Raw genomic sequence first — 27,605 nt, 5'->3', positions numbered from 1 at the left:
TCAGTGCTATCTTTTCCTATAAATAATATTTTTTATTTTAGCCAACTATAAACTGATAATCATTTCTGAACTACAACTGTCAAATCTTCATTTCATCTTTTCGGTATTATTCTCAAGTCTTTCTGGAATGCCTTGGAACTTTTGTCTGTGATTGGAGATTCTGGCCAACTGGATAAAATACATCAACACAATCCTGTAAATAGATTTTATTAAGTTCTCTGGAATTTAATGTCCAGTGGTATAAGACTGCAACCTACATTATTTAAAATTACAAATAAACAACAGGTTTCTATATCTTCCTACTTCAACACAGATGTTTAATATTCTTCAAACTGAGAAAAAAATACTAATAGGGAAGATACTTTTAAAAAAGAATGTCATTTAAAATATTCAAAAAAGAAGGAAAATAATATTTTAATCTTTTCTGGAAAAATACTGCCAATACACTTTGATGAACAGCAGTGGCAGTTCTTCAATGTCCAAAAAAGATAAACATTGTTAATATTAAATAAAATAATTTCCTTAGTCCTCTCTCTTTTTTTGTATAATTTCTAAATGTGCCAACACATCCGTTTTGTAACAACATAGCTACGTTGTATCCTTTGAACCCCATTAAGCACAATCACATGCTAAACCTGGAAATATTGCAAATTATGTGCAAACAGATGCATACTTTGCATAAACCTTAGAGTTTTGAATGAACATCCAAAATCCTCAGAATTACCAAAGATTAGCTGAAGAAGGATTAAACCCAACACCTCATTCCTCTTTCCTGAATTTGGCAGGCTGGTATATGAGCAGAGATCAAAGAGAAGGATATGGAATATATGACCAGATATAGGGCTGTAATAACTATGGAATTTTCAGTCCCAGAAATATGGTATCAGTCAAAATTGGAATGAGCTTCTAGCAGATAAAATACAATTTAATTTGCCTTTCACTCTGAAAAGCTTTTATTCTGTTGGCCATTCTTGTTTTTTTCTGGTAAGCTTGAAAAAAAGACTTGATCACCTTGAACTAAAAAATTCCGAAAAGCTGTTTTTTGAAAGACCCCTTCACACAAAGAACATGCTGTATGTGTTGCACTGCACACAGGGCTCGCCACTTAATCCTAAATATGAAATCCTAGTGTTCATTGACTTTGCCACAAAAAGGAACTTGTAAAGTTTACTGCCCTTCCTTCAATATCCAGCAAGCCAGGCAGCAATGTCAAGGAGAGATACTGTAGTCCTCCTATGATAGAAGAATCTCATCTTCTTGGAACTGGTTTAGTCTCATGTGGGGAATGCCATGTCTCCCAAATGGCACCAAGGTTCAGCTCAGATTCTTATTTGCTTATGGGATCTGTCTATATATCTGAAAAATATATGGCATCCTATCAATCTCTCAAGAAATACATATCTCAGGAATCCTGGGCTTTAGTCACTTAATTACATGCTCTCATACAGGCAGTCTTCCACTTACAACAGTTCTTTTAGTGACAGTTCAAGGTTTCAACAGAATTGAAAAAAGTGACTTATGACCATTTTTCACAGTTCAGACCTTTGCAGCATCTCCATGGTCATGTGATCAAAATTCAGATGCTTGGGAACTGACTCATACTTATGACGGCTGCAGTGTCCCCGGGGTCACATATCACCTTTTGCGACCTTCTGACAAGCAATGTCAATGGGGAAGCCAGATTCACTTAACAGCCGTGTTACTAACTTAACAACTATAGCGATTCACCTAATAACAGCAACAAAAAAGGTCTTAAAATGGGGCAAAACTTACTTAACAAATGTCTCACTTAGCAACAGAAATTTTAACTAGTGGTTGTAAGTCAAGGACTACCTGTAGTTCTAGGTATTCTTATTGAAAATGAAGCTCATTCAGTTTACTGCTTCTCAGTAAATTAAGAATTGTAGCCTACGTTATCTAGCTATTCTTAGCTAGTCCTTGTCCCCTAATAAATAAATATAAACAAAAAGCCCTAAAGATTTTTTTTATTGTATGTGAATCAATAATCATATCAATCGATTTTGATATTAAGCTGATGCTCAACTGAGATCCAATACTGGAACTTCAAACCATCTTTCTTGTCCAGAAAATGATATGTCCCAAAATAAAAGCCTTTGTGGGAGCTATCTCCCATCCCTGCCATCTATACCTGCAAAACAAACAACAAAATAAGCTGCAATTAAAAATAACACGGGTAGAAAAATCAAAGCTTGCTTGACTCATGTATTCCACAACAAAAAGAAGAAAGGAAGAAACAAATCCATTCCAATAAATAATTAAGTAACCATCTAAATCCATTATAACCCAAAATGTAAAATAAAGAAGTCAAGAAAAATCTGGCAGGTATCCAAAGCATTATTTCTCTTGACATCTTTTGAAAATTTATCCTTAACAAAGGCTTACTATGTCATCTGAAAGTCTCAGATCTCTCTGCCTCTCTTGGGAATATGATGTGCACTAAATTTCAGGTCAACAGTTATCAAAGCCACTCTAATGCAAAAGGTGTTTTATGGCCAATTTACTAAGGGCCCCATGCTGATGTTTGTACCTGCGATTTGTTTCTGTATACCTGTAACTGAACTGCACTTCCAAAATGTAAATTCAAACCAGTTGCTTGTTTGAGATGGGCAGCTCTATAAATAAAAAAATAATTTTATACACACACACACACACACACACACACACACACATACATATAAATATCTTTCAAATCACTCAATTTTTCAATTTCTCTAAGCAATCCTGAGGAGGTAGACCTGTAAGTAGACTAGGATTTGGGGGGTATGAAAAAGAAGACATATCCTATTCTTCCCATCAATACTAATCATTTGGAGAATGTTTTCTTTAATATTCTCTTTAGAAGTTCTCTATATAGAAGGAATAGTTGTGCTAGCACCAATCAAAATGTAAATGGCAGTGAGTCATGTTGTTTCCAAATGCCAGTCTGATCTAGACTCCTCTAGAAATGGATTTAAGATAGCCACCATCTTTATACATTTTCTAATTTCCAAGATGTTTAAAGTCAAGTGGAACTCTTAAAAGAGTGTGTTCTATAGCCTTGGGAGAAAGGCAGAAAATAGCCTCAATTACAGGTCAGGCTTCTAACAATGACTACATCTCCAAAGAGGCATCTCTGCAGATCTGAATAGCTAGATAGTTTCATGAATCACAAGATTTAACAGTAGGTATACGTAAGAAATGAAACGATGTATAAGTAAAAAAAACCATAATGAAGTGAATTAATATTGCATTAAAGAAAGCTGATCTGTACAATAATATTAAGTTTATAAATAACATGAAACCAGTTAGGACATTTTGGTCTGTGGTGGGTGTGTGTGTGTGTGTGTAGCATGCACAAATGTCTTGAAGTCATTGTTGACTCTTGAACCTCTGCAATTTTCATCGCAAGATTTTTGGAAGTGGTTTGCCCTTTCCTGCTTCCTAGGGCTAATAGCTCCTGCCTTGGGCAGGGGATTGGATCAGAAAGTTTTCCAAGGTCCCTTCCAGCCCTATGGTTCTACAATAGTGTGACTAGCCCAAGGTCATCCAGCTGACTTCCTGCCTAAGGTGGGACTGGAACACACAGTCTGCTGATTTTTACCTGGTGCCTTAACCACTATACCAAACTGACTTCCTTAACTGGTTAGCAAGTTATAGTACAGAAGGTTTGTTCATATTTGACTTATATTTGACCAGAGGTAGGTCCTGGGGTAGATGGGAGATGCATTAGCTAATCAATTGTGCAAGAAAGGTTGCTTCCAGCTCTTAAAAAAACATTTTAATAGCTCTGCAAGTATACAGTAAAACTGCTCTCTTTAATATAGCAGTTCCTGAAATGGTAACTTACTGTTACCAGAGTCAACCTCCTTGGTGATGTTTTCTGGGGAAGGATAAATTCATTCTGGCTGTTTTTATTCCACCTGGGAATTCTTGGAAGGAATTAGCATTTATTTTATTTCCCAGCATATACAGGGCTTCTTCAATCACTTAATATTTTAAGTATCTCAAATTTAAATTCAAATTAATGAAAATCAAAGCACAGGGGAAACGTCAAGTGACAACACTTCTTTTGCACCAAGCTAGGGTTTCTTTTCAACTATTTATATTCTAGGTTTTTAGGTTAAACTTCAAGCCATAAGGGTTGAATTATATTGTATTGTATTGAATTTGAATTTTATTACATTTAAATATTCAAATTCTGAAATATGGCTAGTGGAATTTGGTTTACTTAAAATATACATAAATATAAATACACATTATATTGTATATAATAAAGTGTATTTATGTGTACAGTATATATGTATATTGTACAACATGAGAGAGAGAGAGAGAGAGAGAGAGAGAGGGAGGGAGGGAGGGAGCTACAATTGTAATATTGTATCAACATAGACATCTTGCCACTTTGGAACTTTGCCATTGAAGATTAAAGGCTTCCTTTGGTGGATCTGGTTTTTCATGCAATTTTATATAAACTGAAATTGGAAAGAAGAATTGTACAAGGATAATGAGGGAGAAGGGGAATTCATCTGCTCTTTCAAATTGTTAGCAGTTTCAGCTCCCGTCCTTTATAAATATCCTGAAACTCTGGGGATTCTGCCTGGATTTTACCCTAGGAGGTTCTAATCAGGAAATGACTCCATAAATATGGAACAGGCAGGTCTGGGGGAGAATCTGATTGAGAGCCCATTATCATCCCTACCTTATTTACATTAACTACAGTAATATTGTTTGCCCTGTTTCACAATTCACAGTAATGTTTGCACTGGAGACTCAGATTATAACTAAGTGTTCCTTCTATTCTTTGCTTTATGACTGAATAGCCAATCATACAATTTTGACAGAAAGTGAAAACAAAGCTGTAAGTAATTTGAAAACTTTCAGATCTTATTATTCTCATTCATTATCTTTCTCTAGACTAGAGCCTGTGGTGTTTACAAACTTAGTTAACTTCTAGTATTCAAGCTTGCTGAAGCACATTTCTCCAGTTCTTCAAGAGAATGTGAGGGGACACTGTATGAAACGGTTTCCTGCATTAGAAGGGTTTGCACCCATAGTTCGAAACCTGTTTTTCCAAGACTTGCATTATATACTGCTTCTGAAAATTGCCCCCAGAGTTTGGCCTTGGAAAATTCATACTGGGAAGGCAGAAACAGGACTCCATGGCATGTAAACTACATTATCCTAGTTTTCATTCCATTGAAAACTGTTGGTTGCTCTTGGAAGCTTTCGTTTTTAATTGACAGAAGCATCTTAATTCATTTGGGCTTGACTAAACCAGTTGCAGATGTAGATTCTGCAAGCAAAACCATTTCTTGAAGAATTTTTTGAAAATCCTTCTGAGGGAGCTCTTTCCTTCCAGGAACTGGAGTGCTCTTCATTTGTGCAAGACACCTGCTTTAAAGGAGCAAGACTATCATGTTAAAATACTTTTCTTGATAAGATTGCAATGCGGGGGACTGAGGGACAAAAAGGGCTGCTGTTTGTCCAGAAGGGCATCTGGTTCTTGTCAGCATCGGAGGCATCCAGATGTTTTCAAAGCAGCCCCAGCACCGGGCCCTTTTGGAGCTGATCTCAGTCTCTGTTTGCTGAACGACACTTTCAAGAGGTGTCAGGTATCGGGAAGACTTTCCAAATGCCAAAGCAAGCATTGGAAGAGTTTTTTTTTTTTTTTAAAGTGGAAAAGGCTGTGGGGGAGACTCCTTCTTGAAGAAAAAGGTAGTTGTTTCAGCTTGGCTGTTTTTTTAAAAAATAATTAGTTAAACAGTGTACAAAAACAGGTAAGTCTGTTCTGTATTGCTTAGGGACTTGGCAGCCTTCCTCTCTTGTGTTAGTAAAATTTTGTGAACTTCTAGCTCATAGGACAAGGGGAAGGAATTGTATCACCATGACCTAAGGCAACCCAGCTTGTAAGGTAAACCATAATTTTTTAAACCAACATGACCTCTCTGTTAACCCTTTCACTCTACCCTTTGTAAAGAGTGAGTGAGAGAGGCCTGTTTACAAAACCACTGAAAAGAAGGGGGGAAACTACTTGACAAGTACTTCTTAAACTTTTTACTCCTATCCAGATTTTCTTTCCAGTCATCTACTTAATGTTACTCCACTTTAATGCTTGCCTTTTCATGTAGTGATAAAACAACTATTTTGAGAGAGCAGCTTGCATCTGGGTGGGGCAGAACAGAAGAGTCCCTGTCCTCAAACTTTTAAATAAAATGCTCTTTTTTTTTCTTTTCAACAAGATTACCCAAGCAATTTTAAAGCATCTGGTACTAGTGCAAATAGTGTGATGTTAGGAGTAACAAAGTATAACATATGCTTGTTCGATTTATAAGCTGCTTCAATCATGCAAATGTTTGGACGTATGAAAAATTTAAGTCCTTCAGGAATAAGATAGTTGTACCAAGATATAGGAGGCCTAATGTGCATAAAAAGCTAGCTATCATTGTCACTTAAAAGACAAATAGAGGGAAAGGAAATGGGTGCAAAATAAAGCTACATAACTGAGCAAAGCAACACTGAAAATAAAGAAAATGATCCAAATGCTTTATTTTACCTTGCTAGCACCAGTCTTCCAAGAGCTCTTGAACGGAGAGCCTGAAGCCCAAGGCAAGTCAGAAAAGTTGCTCGCCCAGTTCTTGCTACTCGTTCAGGATCGTTCAGACAGAGAAACAAACCTCTGCCTCCCTTTCCCAAACTGCAACCCCTTTACAGTACTACTAAAGTGATAGCCACAAGCTAGTCTATAGGATTCCAAATATGCTTATACCATTGGCTACACTAATAAAACTATTTACTATCCAGATAACCAATCTACTCCAGCCAACTCCTCCAGTTTTCCACAAGGAGGTTGTTTCACAACTTAAAAGGACTGTCTTATTCAAACTGCAGAAGAAAGATTACTAATCACTACTATTTCTAGTTTTCTGTATCTACAAAAAAATCTCCTGCATAGGCAAACACTAGACAACCTGTGATCCATTGGATCATCCTTTCAGATATATTTCCTTACCTAAACAGAGAAACAGAATGACCACGGATTGCTATTGTTTTGATTGGAAAATTACAAAAGAAAACATTTTATTAAAGAACAAAGAATACTGTAATGTTTTCAGCTCTTTTTCCTCAGCTTAAATAAACATACAGCTGACCATGCTGGAATATTAGCTTCTCCAGATAAATCAGCACTTTCTTCATGGTTTGTCCTTAGAATTTTTGTATAGTGAGAACAGAGCATGACTGTATTGGGTAATGTATCCATTGTAGATGGACATCTTTATCTTCTTGATAAATTGAGTGCAAATCTTAGAATCATAACAACATCATTTTTGAATGCACCAGTATTTATCTTTACTACACTGAGATTCTTGTGAAATTCTTCTATAGTCATCTGTGTTCCACTGCAAAGTCTTGGAAGATCCAAGTTCCTCATTAAAATGATGGGAGATCCTATCTCCATTTCCAATGTAGGTGGTAGCAAACCAGTGAGTTTAATTGAATCAAGGAATTCTGTTGGAAAAGATGTGGCATTAGCTCCTTCACTGACAGCATTGAAGGAGCAATATTTTTTCATCATTACAGGGAAGCATTTAATCCACATGAAATTTATTTTTCACATCATTTTAATGAGAGGAACCAAGATACAGTTCTTTAAGAACAGTTTGGCAGGATTGTCAAATGTTGGGTAGATGAAATCTATAGATTCTTTCATAGTTCTTGGTGGCAGAACCATATCTTCAGGTAATTCTCTTTTAACACTTTGATTTTTTTTGAATTTTGTCTTTTCCAGCAATCAGTAAAAACACATAATATATTCTTTCCTTTCATTCAGTTGCATGCTTTCCTTCTACTGAAACTTGAGAAAGCTTCTCCATAAGTGTTTTTTTTTTAAAGCATGAATTCTTCACATCAGCATCATTTCCTCTTTTCACAACTGGTAGAAACTAATGGAAATCATATATAGTCATGTACTGCTCTTTGTTCATTATTCAGTAGGGTCTGGTGGTGTAATACAACTTCCTACTGCTTTTGTATTCTAGTTCATGCGATAATTCCGGAAAATTTTGATTAATTGAACCATTTGTTGGTTTTGGCAAATTATATTCTTCAAGAGTTTTTTTTCCAAAATCTCATTGCTCTGAGGATTCTTGTTGGTGTCTTCCATACCTTGTTGCCAATGATCATCAACGTGCAACAATCCTCTCTCTGCAGATGTCGAATGATGAAGGATATGTCAGTCCTGTACAAAACCAATTTGGTGTAGTGGTGAAGGCACCAGGCTAGAAACCAGGAAATCTAGTTCTGCCTTAGGGATAAAGCCAGATACCGTAGGTAACTTTGGGCCAGTTTCTCTCTCTTTCTGCCCTTGCAAGAAAGCAATGGCAAGCAAGTTATTTCTGAAATATTGGCAAGAAAATTGCAGGGACTTGTCCAGACAATCCCTGAAAGTTGAAGACTGACTCAAAAGCACTTTCTATACTATAATGCCATATAAATATAATAAATAGCCCTTACTACAGCAAGATGCTTTTTTCTAAAACATTTGGGCTTTTATGAAAGCCCAGAATTACTGTGTGTTTTTAATCATGATTTTTCTTTCAGTTTGTTCTTTGAATCTTTGCACAGCTGTTATATTTTTCATTCTCTGTAGTGAAAAAGCAGATTTCTAAGATCATTAATAGAATTTCAGTAATCTTACTGTTACTAACACTAAGATCTCTTTTGATTTTTAAAAAATGAATAATTAAAAATAATAAATTAAAAAGAAAACAAAAAAACAAAAAAATATCAAGGAGCATACTTGAAAGACCACTGGATCTTTTTCTGCCATCAGTTTTCTATTTTTATGTTTCTCGGCTCTGCTCTATTATAACTTTTAGTACAAACTTTTAGTTTGACAGATCTTCGTCAAACTACATTATTTCCCAGATAACTGTCAAACAGATATTTTGTTTTCTGGAGTATGTATTTCTGAGAAGACAAATTTGTTTCCCAAAGCAGAAATCTGAAGCTTGTTTCTCTAATTAGACAACGAGGAACAGAACTGCTGATGAATAATTCCATCAATCCATCCTTCTAGTCAACCTGTCAATTTATTTTTTCTAAACCTATGCCGCTGGTAGACATATGCGTGTTTCTGTGACCATTTAGTTGTAATGGAAGTGTCACTGTGACTCCTAGAAAGAAACTGAGTAAACTACTGAACTGTAGAAATGGTAACTGGATAATTCAGGAAAGTAAGAGAAATATCCATTTCATCATGTCCAACTGCTTTCAGAAAAATTAAGTACAATGTTTATTAATAGAGAGCCAGTTTGGGCTAGTGCAGTGGTGGCGAACCTATGGCACGCATGCCAGAGGCGACACTCAGAGCCCTCTCTGTTGGCACACGAGCCACTGCTGCCAGCAGCAGGTACATCAGGCCACCACTGCCGCCCGGAGTAGGAGCCCCGCCCAGCACAAAGAAGGTGAAGCAGCCAACTAGCAAGGTCAAGTAGAGGTGGTAGAGCAGAGGTCACCAATCATTGTTGATTGGTGGACTGGAAGAAAAGGGAGGGGGAAGCATTATGCATGCGTGCATGCACAGGGCCGCGAGCATGCATGTGTTGCGTGATACTCACTAGCCCTGCCCCATTCTTGCATGGTGTAGCGCCTTGCATCTGCACCCCACGGCATGGCCGTTTTTGCACCTTGCAGCACGGTGGCCCATTTTTGTGCCTCCGTTTTTTGCGTGCCAGAGGCAGCACTCAGAGGAACCTCCCTGCCCCCCCATGAGGTCACCACAATGCTGATGCGGCCCTGGCACTTTGCGATAAATAAGTGGGTTTTGGGTTGCGGTTTGGGCACTCGGTCTCTAAAAGGTTCGCCATCACTGGGCTAGTGGTTTAGGCATCAGACCAGAAACCAGGAGGCTGTGAATTCTCTTCTAACTTAGCACTAAGCCAGCTGAATGACTTTGGGCCAGTTATTCTCTTTCAACTCTAGCAAGGGAACAAGGGAAAATCCCCCCAAAAACCTTGCCCAGAAAACTATAGGGTCTTATCCTGGCAGTTGCTAGGTGTCAAGAACTGATGCAAAAAGGTATAAAAATGGTGAATATGTGCATTGTAAAGATCGTCCTTGAATTATCTCTTTCCATTCTTTATTCCATTTTATTATTTCCTTGGAAACAAAGCAGGGGGAAAAACTTTGGAATCTGTGCACTGTTTCATCTTTTAACTAAATTATCCTGGTTACCCAGCAGTTCTGAGGATTCAGCAAGAATACACTGTTAATAGTGATTTGCAGGTATGATTCTTACATCTTTGCCCAAAATCTACAAAGAAATAAAAAGGAAAATGTGTTCATAATCTTTGAGTGTGTTTCAGGCTATAGCATAATTAACCTGAGGAAAGCAGGACCGTTACCAACATAGCCTGCTTCATCAGGATCTCTTCTAGCAGAGCTCTGCAGATGTAAAATCAAAAACCCAAGATAACAGCAGCAGCAGCCAGTGACTGAAGTCTCTCCCTATCTGAAAACAAAAACTCATCATGAATCATAGGGCATATAGAAGAAATGAGAGACATTCTGCCTTGACTTTTTGATGCACCCAGAGATCGTAGACATCCTGGCCCCTGCGTGGCAAGAAACTGTGGAAGCAGCAATCGGTTATTAAGAACACAATACCAGCAGCTGCAAGATTTTGGAATTGGGCCCAGTCGTGTGTGTATGTAAATAACTAATCAAAAGTAACTTTAAGTATAGTAGGAATTTCTTCTACACCAGTATACAGAGAAATGCTGTCTTTATCACAGCTGTTTTGTATACTGACCACGATATGTATGGACTCAGCTGATTTAACTGAATACCTCACACGAAAAAAGTAAGACTGACACACGTACTTGCATATAAGTCCTTTGGACACAAATTATATAGAAGAGTGGCAGTCTTGCACCTGTAAATATATTTGTAATTTTTTAAAGGTTTACAACTGGAATTAGATAATTTATTATTTGTTTAATTTAATTTAAATTATTAAATTTATTTTCACCTCATTTCAAAGTGACTCTCAAATAACATTACAATAAATCCTTTAATCTTGAAACCAATCCAGAATGAAATCAGTCCAATGATATCATTTCTATACCACTGTTTCTATTGCATTTGTATCTTGGTAAATTTCTGCAAAGCTCACCCTTAATCATATTTTCACTCAAACCGGTGCAAAGTTTGCTTTTAGTTTCAAAAACAGTCCTAAATATTAACAGCATTCCTCTTACAATCTGTACTACACATAAACAGTTCTAACAGTGTATATTAAAACCTATACCGTAGCTCTTACATTGTGGAGGAACAGAATCTGCATAACAGCCAGAGATTTCTCTGAATGAACTCAAACTCAACAGTAGCATTCAAATTAAAAAAAAAAAATCTAAGAACAAAAATAGATTCCTCTTGGAATCCCCCACTCATCTGGATAGGATTAGAGAAACCCCTGCTTTGGAATGTGTGAGTGACAGGATGAAAAAGAATGAAGCTAGTTTACAACAGCAGAGGAAGTTCTTGCATTTAATATAGTACTGAAAATAATGGAAAGTGTTTTAGCTTGCTGACAACTGCAGGACCGAAATATTGTCATAGCAGTGACACCAGAAACAGCATTGACCAAGGCTATATCCCCACCTCTGGAAGAGGCTAGCTCTTTGGACACATTTCTATTGAATGTTAAGCAGGCTATGGCACTGACATTGCTTTGATCAGCTTTATGAATAAGCTAGGAGGAAACTGCTAAGAGGAATGGGATTGTATTAAATGTCTTCATTGTTTGTGAAAGTTTTGGTGCTTTTTTTCCATCTTCTGCCAGACTTGGCAATGCGAGGCTATGGGAACAAAGTTTTTAAGTGGGACACCTAGGCCAGAGCCCTGTAATATCCCATAGGATTGTGCATGAAACCACTGGATGAGGTCATTCAAAGCTTTGGAATAAAAAGCCATCAATATCCTGGTTCTATCCAGCTCCGTTGCTCTTTACCATCTATCTCCAAGAAAGTAGCTGAGAGCTCTGACCAAACTGAAATTAAATCCAGGCAAGACAAAGCTGCTGCTAGAGCTCTGGAAGTGAGCATTTTGGATGGGGTTGCTTTTTCACTGAAAAAGCAGACCCAGAGTCTGGAAGTTTACTTGGTCTCCAACTGTCTCCAACCTCCCAGATTGTTTTGATAGCAAGATGGATCTTTATACAGTTACTTCTAATCTGCCAGTTATGACCATAGAAGTTCATTCTTATAAATGAGGACCCAGATTGTTGGGGACAATATGCTGATTCTGTAAACCGCTTTAAAGCATTATGAAGTTTTATATAAGTCTAAGTGCTGTTGCTATTGCTATACGCTGCTAAAGGCTCCTAGTCCTTTGCCTTCTAAACTTGACTATAAAGTCATTTGGTTTCAATAAAATATCTAGGATCAAGAAGAGGTTCAAACTTTTCCTCCAAATTAGTTGTTAACATTTTTTTTTAAAAAAAATCTATTAAAGCAATAAAATGTATTTTATTTCTGTGGTATAATGAAGAAGCTTGGTAAGTGGAACATTGTATTTTTGCAGGATAATCTCAGCCATGTTAACAGTGAAGCCAGCTCCATGTCCTAGAATTGGAAGGGATTTGTGGTAGTGTGTACCTCTTGATCAGTATAGGAAGCTGGCACCTAGCATATATCTGGTGAATGGCTGCACAGGCTTTGCTTGAATTCTTCCAGCAAAGAAGAGTCAGCCAGGGCAATCTGTTCCCTTGCCAAGCAGCATTAGGAAGTTTCCCTTCATATTTAACCAAAATTGCCTTCACTTTGATTTGTACTCAATTGATCCTAGTCCAATATGCTGAATCCATCTTTTATACGATCCTTTAGATATTCTTGTTTAACTATAATGCTTCCCTTAATTTTCTCTTCTCTAAGATAAACATAGCCAGTTCTTTCAACTGTTGCCCACAGGACTCACTTTCAAGCAGAAGAAATTAGTTGGTGTCTGCAGAAATTCCCAAAGAGTAGTTGGGAGTCCCTTTCCTTTTTCCCCCTCCTCATCTGTCTACATTTGTAGCTCATTTTTCTGTGCATCCTGGGCAGTGTCCCAAGTATCCAGAATTGTTTATTTTTTCTGCAGATAGCTTTGCTGTATTGTCTTATTGGTAGTCTCAATTTATTGTGAGAGGGTTACCTAATTCTTCATATCTGCCATACCACTAATTTGCCACATCTAAATTAGATCATCATGTCTAATTGGCTTAAAAATATTTTATATAGTCAGGATTTTTTTTGTCATAGAACGCCCAGAATGGAGTTCCGGCACCTTTTTTGGATGGAACCTTGTAGGGTAGGCAAGGCGGGTTGTATGAAGTGTGTGAGTTCCGGCACCTTTTTTTTTTTTTTTAAGAAAAAAAGCACTGTATATAGTATTGATCTGATTGCAAAGCTGAAAATCCTTAGTAAAGTTCAAGTGATACAAGGTATTACTGCAAGAATTTTCAGTGATGTCAGTGTTTAATTCTTGTATTTAAATTTATATGTTCTATTTATTTTCTGACATCTTGTTGGTTTTATTTGATTCATTGTAAACATATCTCAACATCTGTGTTTTGAGATAGAATGGAAGCATTTTAGGGTTTCCAAAAAATACATCAAATACAACAAGACAAATAAAACAATATGAATTAATGTAATGTTTCTCCCATATAGCTGATTCCAATCCTGTGGTTTCTGGGCTGCCATTGTGGTTTGGTAGAGGTCAGTTTCTATGAATTAAACATTTTTAAAGTAGTAGTCAAACACCATGGAAAAGTTTATTTGTCTGAGCATTATATATTCAGAATCCATGCTTATTCTATTCTTAGTGCCTTTCCACATTGATGGAGGACCAACAACAATAATAAAAAGACTTAAAAATTGAAAGCAGTACTTGAAGCTAAGTAATTTAGAAGAAAATATAATATGGCCATAGGCTATGTGCACAGAGGTGAAAAGAACCATAGATCCCCCACAATGGAGGAATGGATGGTGACGTTAATAGATTTCTCCAAGATCATGAAACTACCTACTTTGATTTTTAAAAAGACTTTGTCTAGCTTTGTTTCTGCATGGAAACCACTTTGGGACTTTTTGCTTGAGACCAAAATGTTATATTAATTTTGGAATTTGACTATTAGAATTGTTTATTATCATAGAAATACTGTGTATTTTTGAGTTTTAGATCAAAAGGTTAATGTATTGTATATTTATAACTGTATTGATTAAAATCAAAGGTCACTCTGTTTTTATTTCTTTCTACCCCCTTTTCAGTTTCTCTCTTGTACTTTGATACCCCCCCCCCACATTCCCCCCTTTTTGGTTCTTTTTTACATTTTATTCTTTGTATAAATTTAATAAAGTACAATTTTAAAAAAAGAGAAGGAAATGCAATTTTGGACACACAATGTACTCTTTTTACATTCACCTCTGTGCCAACCAAGCTCCTAATCCCAACTGATATTTTAAATGATTTTACTAATCTGGATGGATGCAGGGATAAAGGAATGGCAGGTTGCAATTCAGCTCTAGCAAATGGGTGTATTGTGCTTGACCATGTTCCCTCTGGCACCTGCCACATGCTATCAAAATTTAAAATGTCTCCTGTCCCCCAAAAGTTGGACACCCTTATCCAATGCATGTAGAATGATACTGGGCTTTTTCAGGGATCTTTGGTGGAGTCTGCCACAAATATATACTTGGGCAAAACTGGCTCTCGCCAAAGGATAAGAATTTATTTATGGCAACAAAAGTGTGGGGGTTAAACATCTTAGAGTTGTGCTGCTTTATCTCAATGCTACCTCTCATTCAACTGTTCAAAAGTGCTCTCCTTCAAATTTCATTTATTGTCTCTTTTTGTTTACTTTTGATTAAAATTTGGCAAATGCTTCCCAAATACACTTGAGTAAATTACTTCCTTCATGGTTTTTACAGTTATTCTTGCTACATTTCCCTTTGTATAGAGATAATAAAAGTACTTTTCCAGTCATCAAAGACAGTTACAGTATCCACACACATATATTGTGTTGTCCTGCCATCCTCTGCTTCTGAACCACAAGAAAGAAGGAAGGAAGGAAGGAAGGAAGGAAGGAAGGAAGGAAGGAAGGAAGGAAGGAAGGAAGGAAGGAAGGAAGGATACTAAAAGTAAATAGAACAGTCAAAAGTAAACAATAATCCTTCTATTAATAATTACACATGTAACGAAGTCACTAAACTGAACATTTCATTTTGGCTGCCCAAGAACAAGCTTTGCAGACCAATTCCATGAAAGCAACTATTCATTTGGGACTTTCAGATCCAAACAGACAAACGTCTGGCCCACAACACACCTGACATTACTATTGTGGAAAAGAAAAAAGTCTGGTTGCAATACCAGATAATGTACAAATTGAAGAGAAACAACTAGAAAAAATAACTCTGATCTGCAAATTAAAATTGAATGATTGTGGAGGAAGAAATTAATGATTATACCAATAGTAATAGGAGCCCTTGGAGCAGTACCCAAAGGACTGCCTAGATATATGGAAATTTTGAACTTACCAGTATTAGACCTGAATATTCTGACTTTGCAAAAAAAAAACCACTCTACTCAGAACTGCCTATATACGCAGACGCTACCTTAATAGCCCTTAGGTCCATGGTGGCGAACCTATGGCACGTGTTCACAGGTGGAACACAGAGCTGTCCCTGTGGGCACGTGTGCCATCGCCCTGGAGGGAGGCAGGGCCAGACTGCTCCCTTCCGCCTCTCCACGTGTGCCTATGCTCTCAGCTCTCTTTCTCTCTGCACTGAGAGACAGGGAACAACTGCAAGAGCTAAGTGGATGTGGGCTGGATGGTGGAGGCAGCTGCCAGGTAAGCCTTCGGAGCGATTTTTGTGGTGCCTCAGCGACCCAATCCAGGCTCCAGAGGCCTAGAAAAGGCCTCTGTCACCTGGATCAGCGTGGGCAGGTGCGAAATCCCCCACCCGCCACGCGGATTGCCCTGCCGCTGCCGCCTTTCCCCCCCAACAGCAGCACAGATCGCGCTGCCACTGCTGTTTCCCCCACCGTGTGGATTGCATGCCACCCCCCACTCGCCGTGCGAATCGCGCTGCCACCGCACAGATCACTCTGCTGCCGATCCCCCCCCCACCTGCCATATTTTCCAGGCTTCCGGCACCTGGATCGGGTCGCTGGGGTGCCATAAAATTGCCGCATGACCATGGATGCAAGCTCCAGAGGCTTCAAAAACGCTTCTGTCACCCTGAGAAATCCAGGGTGGTTTACAAAAAACTCTCAGAGATAGCAATTGTAAAGCATCACCAGCAATGCTTAAAACAATATTAAAAGTATGTATTTTAAGACAGAAAAATATTAGTAGTAATTTACTTAGTGTTGTTTGACCATAAAATGTGGTGTTGTTCTAGATAGGCCTGGGTGAACAGTGTTTGGAGTTGTCTCTAAATGGGTGAGGGATGCACTGTTCATATTTTCCTTGGAAGAAAGTTCTATAATTGGGGTGTTGTCTCTGAGAAGGCTCTGCTCATGGCCGCTGTTCTATAAAGCAAACCAGGGGAACCATCTGGTCTAAATAGATGGTAAACATAGATGATTAGGGGGCTGGAGGCTAAAACATATGACAAATGTTTGTGGGAATTGGGTGTGACTAGCTTAGTGAAAAGGACTAGGAGTGGTGACATGATAACAATGTTCTAATATTTGATGGCTGCCACTGGAGGCTTTTACGTAGAGATTGGATACTCCATTGTCTGAAATGGTATACGTCCCCTGTTTGAGCAGGGGCTTGGACAAAAGACCTCAAAGCTCTCTTCCAACTCTCTTACTCTTTGAGAGAAGCACTGCCAACCTCTCCCCCTCCCCTTGTCCCTTCCTGGGCACAGAGAGAAGGAGGGAAAGAAGGAAGGAGGGGAGGGAAACAGGAAGAAAGAAAGAGAAGGAAAGAAGAAAGGAGATGGGAATGTAAAGGAAGGGTGCAGGGAAGGAGGGAAGGAGGGAGGAGGGAAGGAAGGAAGGAAGGAAAGAAGGAAGGAAGGAAGGAAGGAAGGAAGGAAGGAAGGAAGGAAGGAAGGGAGGGAGGGAGGGAGGAAGGAAGGAAGGAAAGAAGGGAGATTGGAATAAGAGGGAGGGAGGGTCTGAGGGAAGTCCTACCTTAGCACTTGGCCACCAGCAGCCCTGTTGCCCTTTCGCCATCCCCTGGTGGTCTCCCATCCTATTGCTGAGGATGCTTTGGTTACAAAGCCAGGTCTCCTCGCATGGAGAGGGAGTGGGCCTTCCTCTGACCCACACACTTTGCCCTCCTGCACCTACCATGAGCAACCTGGCCAAGGAGATCAAGCACAGAAGCAGTAGCCTTGAGGAGGAGGTAAACGCAGCTGGGCAACCCCTCAGGGAAGTGCAGCTAGAGTAGGCAGGGCTGTGGGGTCCTGGTGCTGTGGGAGTTGAAGGGCCGGGCTGGGCACTTGACCTCCACTGCCCAGGGCTCCAAACAGTCCATGCCACTGTCCTGGGGCCCCCTGCATGGCCTGAGGCTCAGTGAGGCTCCTCCAGTCGACCATGCCCTGGTGCTCACCTCAGTCCTACCCCCTCCTCCAGAGACCCTCAGATCCTCCCCAGGCCTGCCCAGGCCCATACAAGTGCCCCTGACACAAGTGATGTTGAGCTGGCCACGCCTACCCAGTGGGCCATGCCCACCCAGTGGGCCACGCCCATCCAGCATCCAACAATAAATAAGTGGGGTTTGGGTTGCAGTTTGGGCATTCGGTCTCTAAAAGGTTCGCCATCACTGCCTTAGGTCCTTGGTTAGGACTTGAACTGTTAAGTTTTTACCAATCCCAGACTGTGAATGAAGATTAAATCAATAATAATAATCCCTCATGAGACATTACCTTGACATGGTTTGTGCTCTGAGGAAGATAAGAGCTATGCTAGAGGTTCAACCATATTGAATAGGTCTCATCAGAGGAGTCAGACAAAGAGTACCTCTCCCATAAAAAAAATATGGTGAGAAGTAAATTTCAGAAAGCCATACCAGCTTAAATGTTGCCCAGGTTAAAAAGGTCCATGCTAGATGTTGGAGTTTCTTGATAGCTGGTGAAAAATGGGCTAAGGACTCAGGACTACTGGCTGAGCAACCAGGGCCAGCAACTGCAGAACTACCAGAAGAAAAGGTATTTAAATATACAATGATTTAAAAAATCACTATTACAGATCAAGTCCAACAAGAAGAGGATATTTGAAACAAATGCACTAGTTCTAGAAAGAACAACATGCAGAATCAGAAATAACAGAACAGACGCTAGCTGATCAACATCGATTTATAATACAAAATAAAGTATTCACAGAAGCAGAATTGGAAGAACTGCAAAGGTTTACCCAGGTCAAAGAAAGCAAAGCCTTGCCAGAAGTAACTCAGAATGTAGACCAAATCAGGGAGAGTTGGCAGTAAAAGAATCCAACAGAGTTATAAAACTGTTTTCATTTGGAAACCAGGGACCCTCTCCTCTGCCTCAGAAAGAACAAAGCCCTCTAACTAAAGAAGTAAAAAAATTAGAATAGAATAGAATAGAATAGAATAGAATAGAATAGAATAGAATAGAATAGAATAGAATAGAATAGAATAGAATAGACCTTGGAGGTCTTCTAGTCCAGCCCCCTGCTCAAGCAGGAGAACCTATACCATCTTAGACAAGTGACTGTCTAGCCTCTTCTTAAAAAACTCCAGTGATGGAGTGCCTGCGATTTCTGGAGGCAAGCTGTTCCACTGGTTAATTGTCCTCACTGTCAGGAAGTTTCTCCCTAATTCTAGGTTGGTTCTCTCTTTGATCAGTTTCCAACCATTGTTTCTTGTCTTGCCCTCTGGTGCTTTGGTGAATAATGTGAATCCCTCTTCTTTGTGGCAGCCCCTCAATTACTGGAATACCGCTATCATGTCTCCCCTACTTCTTCTTTTCTTTAGACTAGCCAAACCCAAGTCCTGCAGCCGTTCTTCGTATGTTTTAGTCTCCAGGCCTTTGATCATCTTAGTTGCTCTTCTCTGAATTTTTTTCCGAACTCTCAACATCATTTTTTGTGATATTGAAATATTGAAACAAAGAATAACTGAGTATCTAGAACAGCCCAAAAACATCAGAATAAGGTTGCCTGCACTGAAATGTATTCCAAAGAAACACCTAGCACAAGCATTAAAAGATGCAAATACTGTAATACCAAGTATAAGCACCAACTCACTGCAAGAAACAAACCAACTAATGTACAGCATAGCTGCCATTATAACTGAATACCTGGGATGCAAAATCAACAGAGAAGAAAAAACTGAACAGTGCACCTCAAAAATGGAAGATTAGACTGGAAAATAAGATCAGCAAGTTGACATCAGATGCAAGCAAGCTAGAACAGATGAAAGAAAAGAAGCTGAAGAACAAGAAAACCAAAGAATATCTAATCAAGAAATACCACTTAGAAACAAGGAAGGTCAAGGAAGTACTGGGAATAATAAAACAACAAATAGCAGCTATAGCCAAGAAGATCAGCAGATACGAAGCCGGAATTGCAAATTATAGGCAGAACCTCCAATTTCAATCCAATCAGAAATATTTCTACCAATCCATCAATGGAGAAACTGCAGTGACTACCTGACAAGGAAAAAACAGTGCAGTTCTGGGCACAGATATGGGATAACCCAAAGAAATACAACAAGGATGCAGCTTGGTTAAAATAGATGGATAAGAATAAAAAAGAAGTTGAAATGAAAGAACTAGTAATAACAGCAAAAATGGTAGAGAAAAGATCAAGAAAGATCAAGAACGGTCAGTACCAGGTGAAGATGAACTGCATGGTTTTTGGTTGAAACATCTAACTGGTCTATACCCATTTGTTGCCAAGTAGTTTAACAACATACTACAAGGAGGTGAAATTGAAGAGTGACTAACATCTGGGAAAACTTACCTGTTAATGAAAGCAAAAGGAGCATCACCAGGCAACTACAGACAAATTACTTGCTTACCAACAACTTTCAAATTGCTAACTCAGTGATGGTGAACCTTTAAGAGAAACTGCAACCCAAAATCCATTTATTTATCTCTGGGTGCCAGGTGGGCATGGCCGACTGGGTGGGTGTGGCTGCGGTGGTCACGGCCAACTGGGTGGGCATGGCCACTGTGGGTGTGGCCACCTCGATGATGCTCATGGGAAGGGATGCCTGATGGGGGCAGGCAGGGTTGGAAGAGATCCAGAGAGTCTCTGGCAGGTGGGATGATGGGCCAGAGGTTCGTCCTGCAGGGTGAGGTGAGGCACGGCCAGAGCAGCTGCTGCCTGACACCATCGGCCAGCGAATGCATGGGGGCTGACGGTGTCCATCAGCAGCCACAGCCTGTTGGCTGTCCTGCATCATGGCAGCCCCATCGGCGTGGGTGGAGTGCAGCCCCATCGGTGTGGGCAGAGTGCAGCCCCATCAGCGTGGGTGGGGACAGCCCCGGGACGGCAAGAAAGGAGCCCTCATCTGGTGTGGGCCCTGTTTACATGGTGGCTCTGATGGAGCAGCAGCGGCGGCTGCTCCTCCCACTGCTCCAAGCTTCTTGACCGGCCAACCACACAGGGAAGCAGGAGGTGGCAGCGGTGATCCCTGCATTGCCAAGCCCAGCTGGCAGCAGATCTAGAAGCGAAGCTGTGCCGCCCATCCTCGTGCTGGTGGAGGCAGTGACAGGGAAGGTGAGCTATGGCATACACCCACCCCTCCCCGCTGCCACCCAACATGATCGCGCACATCCCGGAGGCACACAGGGATGACGTGGGGAAGTAGAAGCAAAGGGTGGGTGCATGCCAGATTCCTCCTTCCTCCACCACTGCCCCCCCACCAGTGCGAGGATGGGTGGCACAGCTTCGCTTCTCGATCTGCTGCCTGACACCATTGGCCCCCACACACAGAGGCCAGCGAGTGGGGGCCAATGGTGTACATCAGTAGCCACAGCATGCTGGCTGTCCTGTATAATGGTGAACTGGCCATGGAGCACCATTGGCACAGGCAGAGATGGCCCCAGGACAGCCAGAAGGAAGCCCTTGACGGGCTGGGCCCATCCACTTGACGGGTCTGATGGGGGTGGCTTCTGCTGCTGTTCTGACCAGTCAGTCATGCAGGGAATCAAGAGGAGGTGGAGGGGCAGCTGGGGACTAGAGCCACCTTGGTTGCTCGCTGACGAGACAGCAGATCGCTTGCACCAGTTGCCCCTCCTGCTTCCCTGCATGGTTTACCGGTCAGAGCAGCAGCAGAAACCACCCCCATCAGAGCTGTTGAGTGGATGGGCCTGGCTTCCTTCTGGCCATCCCAGGGCTTTCTTCACCCATGTCGATGGGGCTCTGCGGCCAGTTCGCCATTATGCAGGACAGCCAGCATGCTGTGGCTGCTGACGGACACTGCTGCCTCCACCAGTGCGAGGATGGGCGGCACAGCTTCGCTTCTAGATCTGCTGTCAGCCGGGCTTGGCAATGTAGGGATCACTGCTGCAGCCCAGCCCGACCAAGACAGAGGGAAGACGAGGCAGAGAACTAGTTGTTAAATGATTTGAAACTCACCACTAGTCGCTTCCAAAGGCCACTCACTCACTCTTCCACCAAAACTGCTCCTTTTATAGGTTCCCTCACCCCGCCCAGCTATCGCAGTTGTTCCCGGACTCTGCATGCGTGGAGAGGGGGAGGGGAGGAGCCCGGCCCTGTGTCCCTCTGTATGTGGCAATGGCACGCATGCCCACAGGGATGGCTCTGCATGCCACCTGTGGCACATTTGCCATAGATTCACCACCACAGTGCTAACTGGTGTGGTAGTTGATGTAGTCCAACACCATCTAGTTGAAAACAATCTCTTTCCACCTGAGCAGAAATGAAATTGCCCCAATAACAGAGGAACAAAAGATAAACTCCTAATTGGTAAAATGATTTTGGGAAACTGCAAGAGAAGGAAGACAAACCTAAATGTAGCATGGATTGACTACTAAAAGGCATTTGATTCTCTGCCACATGACTGGATAATCAGGTGCCTAGAAATAACAGGAGTCAGTAGAAACATCAGAATTTTTGTGCAAAAATCGATGGCAACAATGGAAGACACAATCACAGGTCATTGGGAGAGGTTAATATCAAGAGAGGAATATTTCAAGAAGATTTGCTATCACCATTACTATTTGTCATTGCACCTTTTCCTCTGTCAACAATAATTCAGGCTGTGGCTATCAAATGTAAAAAACATCTGCCAGACTATCCCATCTCCTTTACATGGACCATCTGAAGCTGTATGGAAAAACACCATCTGAAATAGAATTGCTACTCAACACTGTTCATATATATAACCAAGATATTGCAATGGAGTTTGGATTGGACAAATGTGCCACATTCACTATCAGACAAAGAAAAATAGTAAAAATTGAAGGAATCAATATGCCCCATGAAAATAACATTAAGAATTTGGATGAGGATGATTATTACAAATATCTGACAACATCAAGTACACTAGTCAAGAAAAAGATTAGAGGTGAACATCAAGTACACTAGTCAAGAAAAAGATTAGAGGTGAATACATCAAGAGAGTGAAGAAGATCTTAAAAGTTCAAACTCAATAGAGAAAAGTCCATCAGGGTAATCAACACCTGTGCAATTACAGTCATTAGACACACAGCTGAAATAGTAGACTGGACTCAAGTAAACTAAAAGCAATGGATAGGAAGTTGAAAAATAGATACAAAGATAACATGAAGCTGGTTTAAATCAGGAGTGCTGAAAAAAGAAACTGAAGGCTTCACAAGCCTTGCAGACCAATTCTATGAAAGCAAAAATTCAACATGTCAGCAATAACAGAAATGTTGCTTATACAACAAGAAAGATGAAACAGCGGATCACCTTATCAATGGCTGCAGCAAAATCTCACAGACTGATTATCTACAACATCATGATCAAATTGCCAAAATCATACATTGGAAGCTTTGCTAGAAGTTTAGATTCAAATGCAGGAAAAATTATTGGGAACACCAAATTGACAAAGTTCTTGAAAATGAGCAAGTCAAGATCCTGTGGGACTTTTGAATCCAAACAGACAGACACGCCTGACATCACTATTGTGGAAAAGAAAAAAGTCTGGTGATGCATGAATTGAAGAGAAACAGTTAGAAAAAAAATTAAAAAAATATTGTAATTTGCAAATTGAAGTTGAGCAACTATGGAGGAAGAAATCAATGTACCAATACTACTAGGAGCCTTTAGAGCAATACCCGAAGGGCTGCCTAGATACATGGAAATGTTGAACTTATTAGACCTGAATATCCTGATTTTGGGGGAAAAAAACCCCTACCCTACTTGGAACTGCCTATATGTTCAGATGCTACCTCAATAGCTCTTAGGTCCTTGGTTAGGATTTGAATTGTTAAGTTTTTACTAGTCCCAGGCTGTGAATTGAATTGAAGATAAATTCTTAAATATTAATTGATTTAGTCTTGTCCAAACATTGAAATAATGCCCATGTTGGATAAGAACATATCCAACTGATTTAACCTCCCCTATTTTGCAGGCATATTCTTTGGGAAATTGTTTGTGGGAGAGTGTCTCTGGCAGTCTTTTAAGGGTTGGTAAATGACTGAGGTCATTTTGGATTTCTACATATTTAAACTGCTGCTTAACAACCTTTTTGGCTTTTCTGAAACCAGAAAGTAACAACATTCTGGAGAAAAGCCATAGGAGAGTGATTTACTTGTGTTTTTCCAGCAAGTAGAGTTATACCTATCAGACATTATGAATGGAAGCAGTTCCTTTAAAATTGGATTAAGCCATGGCCAAGCAAATAAAACCATTTGCCAGACCCTGGCTTTTATTCTTAAAAGACTGGACTTTAATTTCAAGGTGCACTTGGGACACATCTAGATGTCAAGAGAAAGAACATAAAATTCCTGATTATACCTCTTTGTAATGATCAGAATTTTACAAAATGTAAAACTGTGTTCTACATAAATAGAATAAATAAAGTGGTGGCCTTTTCCAACTTAATGATGCCTCTTTCTTAGTTCAATAGAATGCAGACTGTGCCATACATTTGGTGGGAATTTAATCCCTGCAGCAGTTAAATTATTTCCTGCAAAATCAGTCATTCAACTTCAATCTGGAGCAAAATTGTTACACTATGGTAACTGAATTTGCAGCAAACCAGATGACAATCATGGCAATGACTAAAGAATGGGTGAGTAGCTGAATTCCTTGGAACCTCTCTGGATAAGAAAAAATGGCTGATTATCCATATGTACTCTGGCAGCTGAGCCCTACAAAAACACCACAGGACAGCTGTGTCCCATGGGTTTGAATCCAGGAGATGAAGGGATCAAGCCATCACACTCACAACTATTGTGAAGCTTTTTAAAGGACACTGGTTTCAGTAACTTCACTTTTTAATCACTTTTGGAAATTACATATTTGCATCTGGTAATCTTATGAAGCTATGAGAGATCTTTGGAATGAAAAATTTGAAAAGCCACCTGGTAAGTTTACCCTCATTCTTGAAGAAAAGAAAAATGAACTATAAGTTTCTTCTAAATTAAATATGAAAGCAAAGCACAACCATATTTGTTCCCATACAATAAAATGTGGTTACAGATTTTAGCTATCAGCAAATTATTATAAATTCCATTTTAATGTCTACTTTAGTAAGGAAATGTTCTGAACTACTTACCATCCATTTTAATAGAACCTTATATTTTTTCATAGAGATATTTAAATGTATGTATGGAAGAGGAAAAGAGGAAAGCAATAGAAAAAAAATGTGGGCTGAATGGATGTTGGAAGTTACTGTGCACAGAAAATCCATGCCAAAAAAAAGAACTGAGATGAAGGAAATGTAGAGGAAGAGAATGAAACCAGAAAGGAAAAATGGACCACCCAACAATGTACGATAGCTAGAAGACATCTTGTGCTGAGAACCTCATCCTAGCAAGAATACTCCACAAATTTAGTAGATGTTCATGTAAGTTTAATACAGCATGACTCTTCTTATTTATTACTCAAACCAGAACTTTGACATTCCAAGTTCCATAGCCAAGGAGTGCAATTTTCTTCCAGCAAGGCCACTGAAAAAGGAGTGCAAGTTGTTGCTGTTGTCTTCACCCCTTTAAGGCAGAATAAAACTGAGGGACAAGTGAACTGCTGGATAGAAGAAATACAGAAAAACCTGTCAATGTTTGACCTGTGAAAATGAAATATTGTATTGAAAAAGGTGGAGGCTGTGCTATTCCAAGGTGAAGTAACTTGTGTGGTTCTTGGAGAAAAAGGGTCTCTGTGTGTGTGCAAGCGGAAGCCAGCTGAAGCCTCTCCCTTCCCCACATGGATTCTGAGGCATATTAGGAAGCTCTGGGTCAATTCCAGATGGATAATCTGGCAACACTGCCAGTGCTGTTTAACATGCTGCTTAGATACTATTGAAGAGCCCAGAAATTTCTGCTTATAAGAGACTTCTGGAAGCTGCCATTTCAAGAAATTCATGTCCCTTGAGGCTGATGCCAAAATGCTAATCACCACCAGTGATTCAATGCTTGTAGTTCCCACTCTTGATTACTGCTGGCATGCAAGCAGACTTTACATCAGCCCTACCTCAAAATTATGAACAGATGAGTAGATTACTTACTTGAACTGTAGTTAGTCATGACATCATTTTTTTTTACTGAAATCCCAGTGCTTGGCTCTCCATGTGTGTTTTTGCCTCTACTTTAGAATTTGGCCAAGTGCTACTGGATTTACTCCCTCCATCTTACCTAAAACACATTGCTTTTACCAGCAGCCTCATATTTTGAGCTTAATCAGAGCCAATGCATTGATCATTCCAACATGCTGACTAAAAATGGCAAATGTTAAGTGTTTTGGCTCCTGAAAACCCACCCATCTTCATCCAGAGGAAGAGATGGAAATGGAATATTGTTCTCTTCCCCTTCCCCCACAAATATCCACAAATCATTTCTTTAAAGTGATGGCAATTTGGTATGTAATAAGGAGAGATCTCTCTTTTTTCCTTCTAGACTGCTTCTACTATATCCCTAGGTAGGGGATACACATAGAGAATAGATAACAGACAATAATATATTTACTTTTGTAATTTAACTTTGTACACTTTTACAGCAGAGGATTCTCCAAAGGAAAATTACAAAGTACATTAAACTAAAAATATAAAAACATGCAATGAAATGCTGTATCCTTTAAAAAAAATCAGTTGAAATATATGCAAAGAGAAAATATAAAAGCCCAGCAAACGACAGTATAGTTGTTAAGGGAGGAAAGAAAAGCAGACTTCAAAAGAATGAAGGCGAATATACATGTCCCAAGTTAATGTTACAGGATCCAATCAGGGTCACTCACCGGGACCAGAGAGTTTTGTCTTCTGAGCTGGAGCTCCCATCCCTCGGGGGACTTCAGGCTAGAGAGAAATTCCCTGAAGACGGGCTCCAGCACAAGTCCAAAAGCTCGGAAGACAAAACCTGTCTGGTCCCGGTGACCGACCCAGATTGGATCCTGCAGACTTCAAAAGCATTGGATAGCCTCAGTAGCTAAAAGTCATTTTAAAGCCTCTGCTCATTAGACTCAGACTTCAGGACCCTCTAAGGATGAGTTCCTATCATGGCTGAAAAGGCTCTGCCTTTTGCATTCCACTGTGTTGAAGGTGGATAAACACAATCCCAGACCTAGACTGGAGCAATAAGAATCCTTCTCAAAACATCAGCTGTAAGAATATAAAAACTCTTTAAAGTTTAGCATCAACATCTCAAATCCAATCAATAAATAAAGTGGTAACATATTAGGTGTAAAAAGCATCAGAATGGTACGATCTGGCAAGCTATTTTGTTCTGGTATATTTTTGGACAAAGTAGTTCTAAAAAGAATAAGTTAAGTTGATTGTATGATAAGTATTTTCCCCCTCTCAAGATATTATTCATCTATAACAGAATGCACAAATAATATAATTTTAAGTTCACCTTCTTTATGTTTCTTACTAATAATTTACCATTCCATACTAATATCAAAAAACAATACAGTTAAAAGGAATAATATGATAATTTCATACATTTAATGTAATATCTATAAATGCTTTTCACTGTTATAAACAAAAACTCAAAGCAGAATTGGTTTTATTATAGCTGCTTTCCAGAAGTTTAAGCCAGCAGGGCTAGAGGCAAAGATTGCTAGGACTCTTAGATAACAGAATATGGAGTCTGAAGCTTCCTCAACTCTAAGGATGAAAAGTAACCCAGGGCACTTCCATATTCTAACATGTTCCTCTCTGATTGGATTGTAAATTGGATTAAGAAGGTCCTGTTTGGACTGTTCTTCTGCAGCCTCCCTTTCCCCCAGACAGTTCCTCTGTGGTATGTCCAACTTTGCATGCCAAGAAAGAAATATCACATAAGTATGCAAAACAACCTTTCTTTTGTGCATTTTTCATATCACTTAGATAGAAGGATTTAACCCTAATTCCCAAATAACTCAAATGAACTTGTCATTTTTTAATTTTATATAGGGTTAGATTTTAAAAAAAAGAAATAAATAAAGAAAAGCTGTAA

This window comes from Crotalus tigris, unplaced genomic scaffold (genome assembly GCF_016545835.1).
Source record: "Crotalus tigris isolate CLP2741 ecotype Arizona unplaced genomic scaffold, ASM1654583v1 scf7180000024340.7048381, whole genome shotgun sequence".
NCBI lineage: Eukaryota > Metazoa > Chordata > Lepidosauria > Squamata > Viperidae > Crotalus > Crotalus tigris.
The sequence above is the reverse complement of the archived record's forward strand: the minus strand, read 5'-3'. Positions refer to the sequence as shown.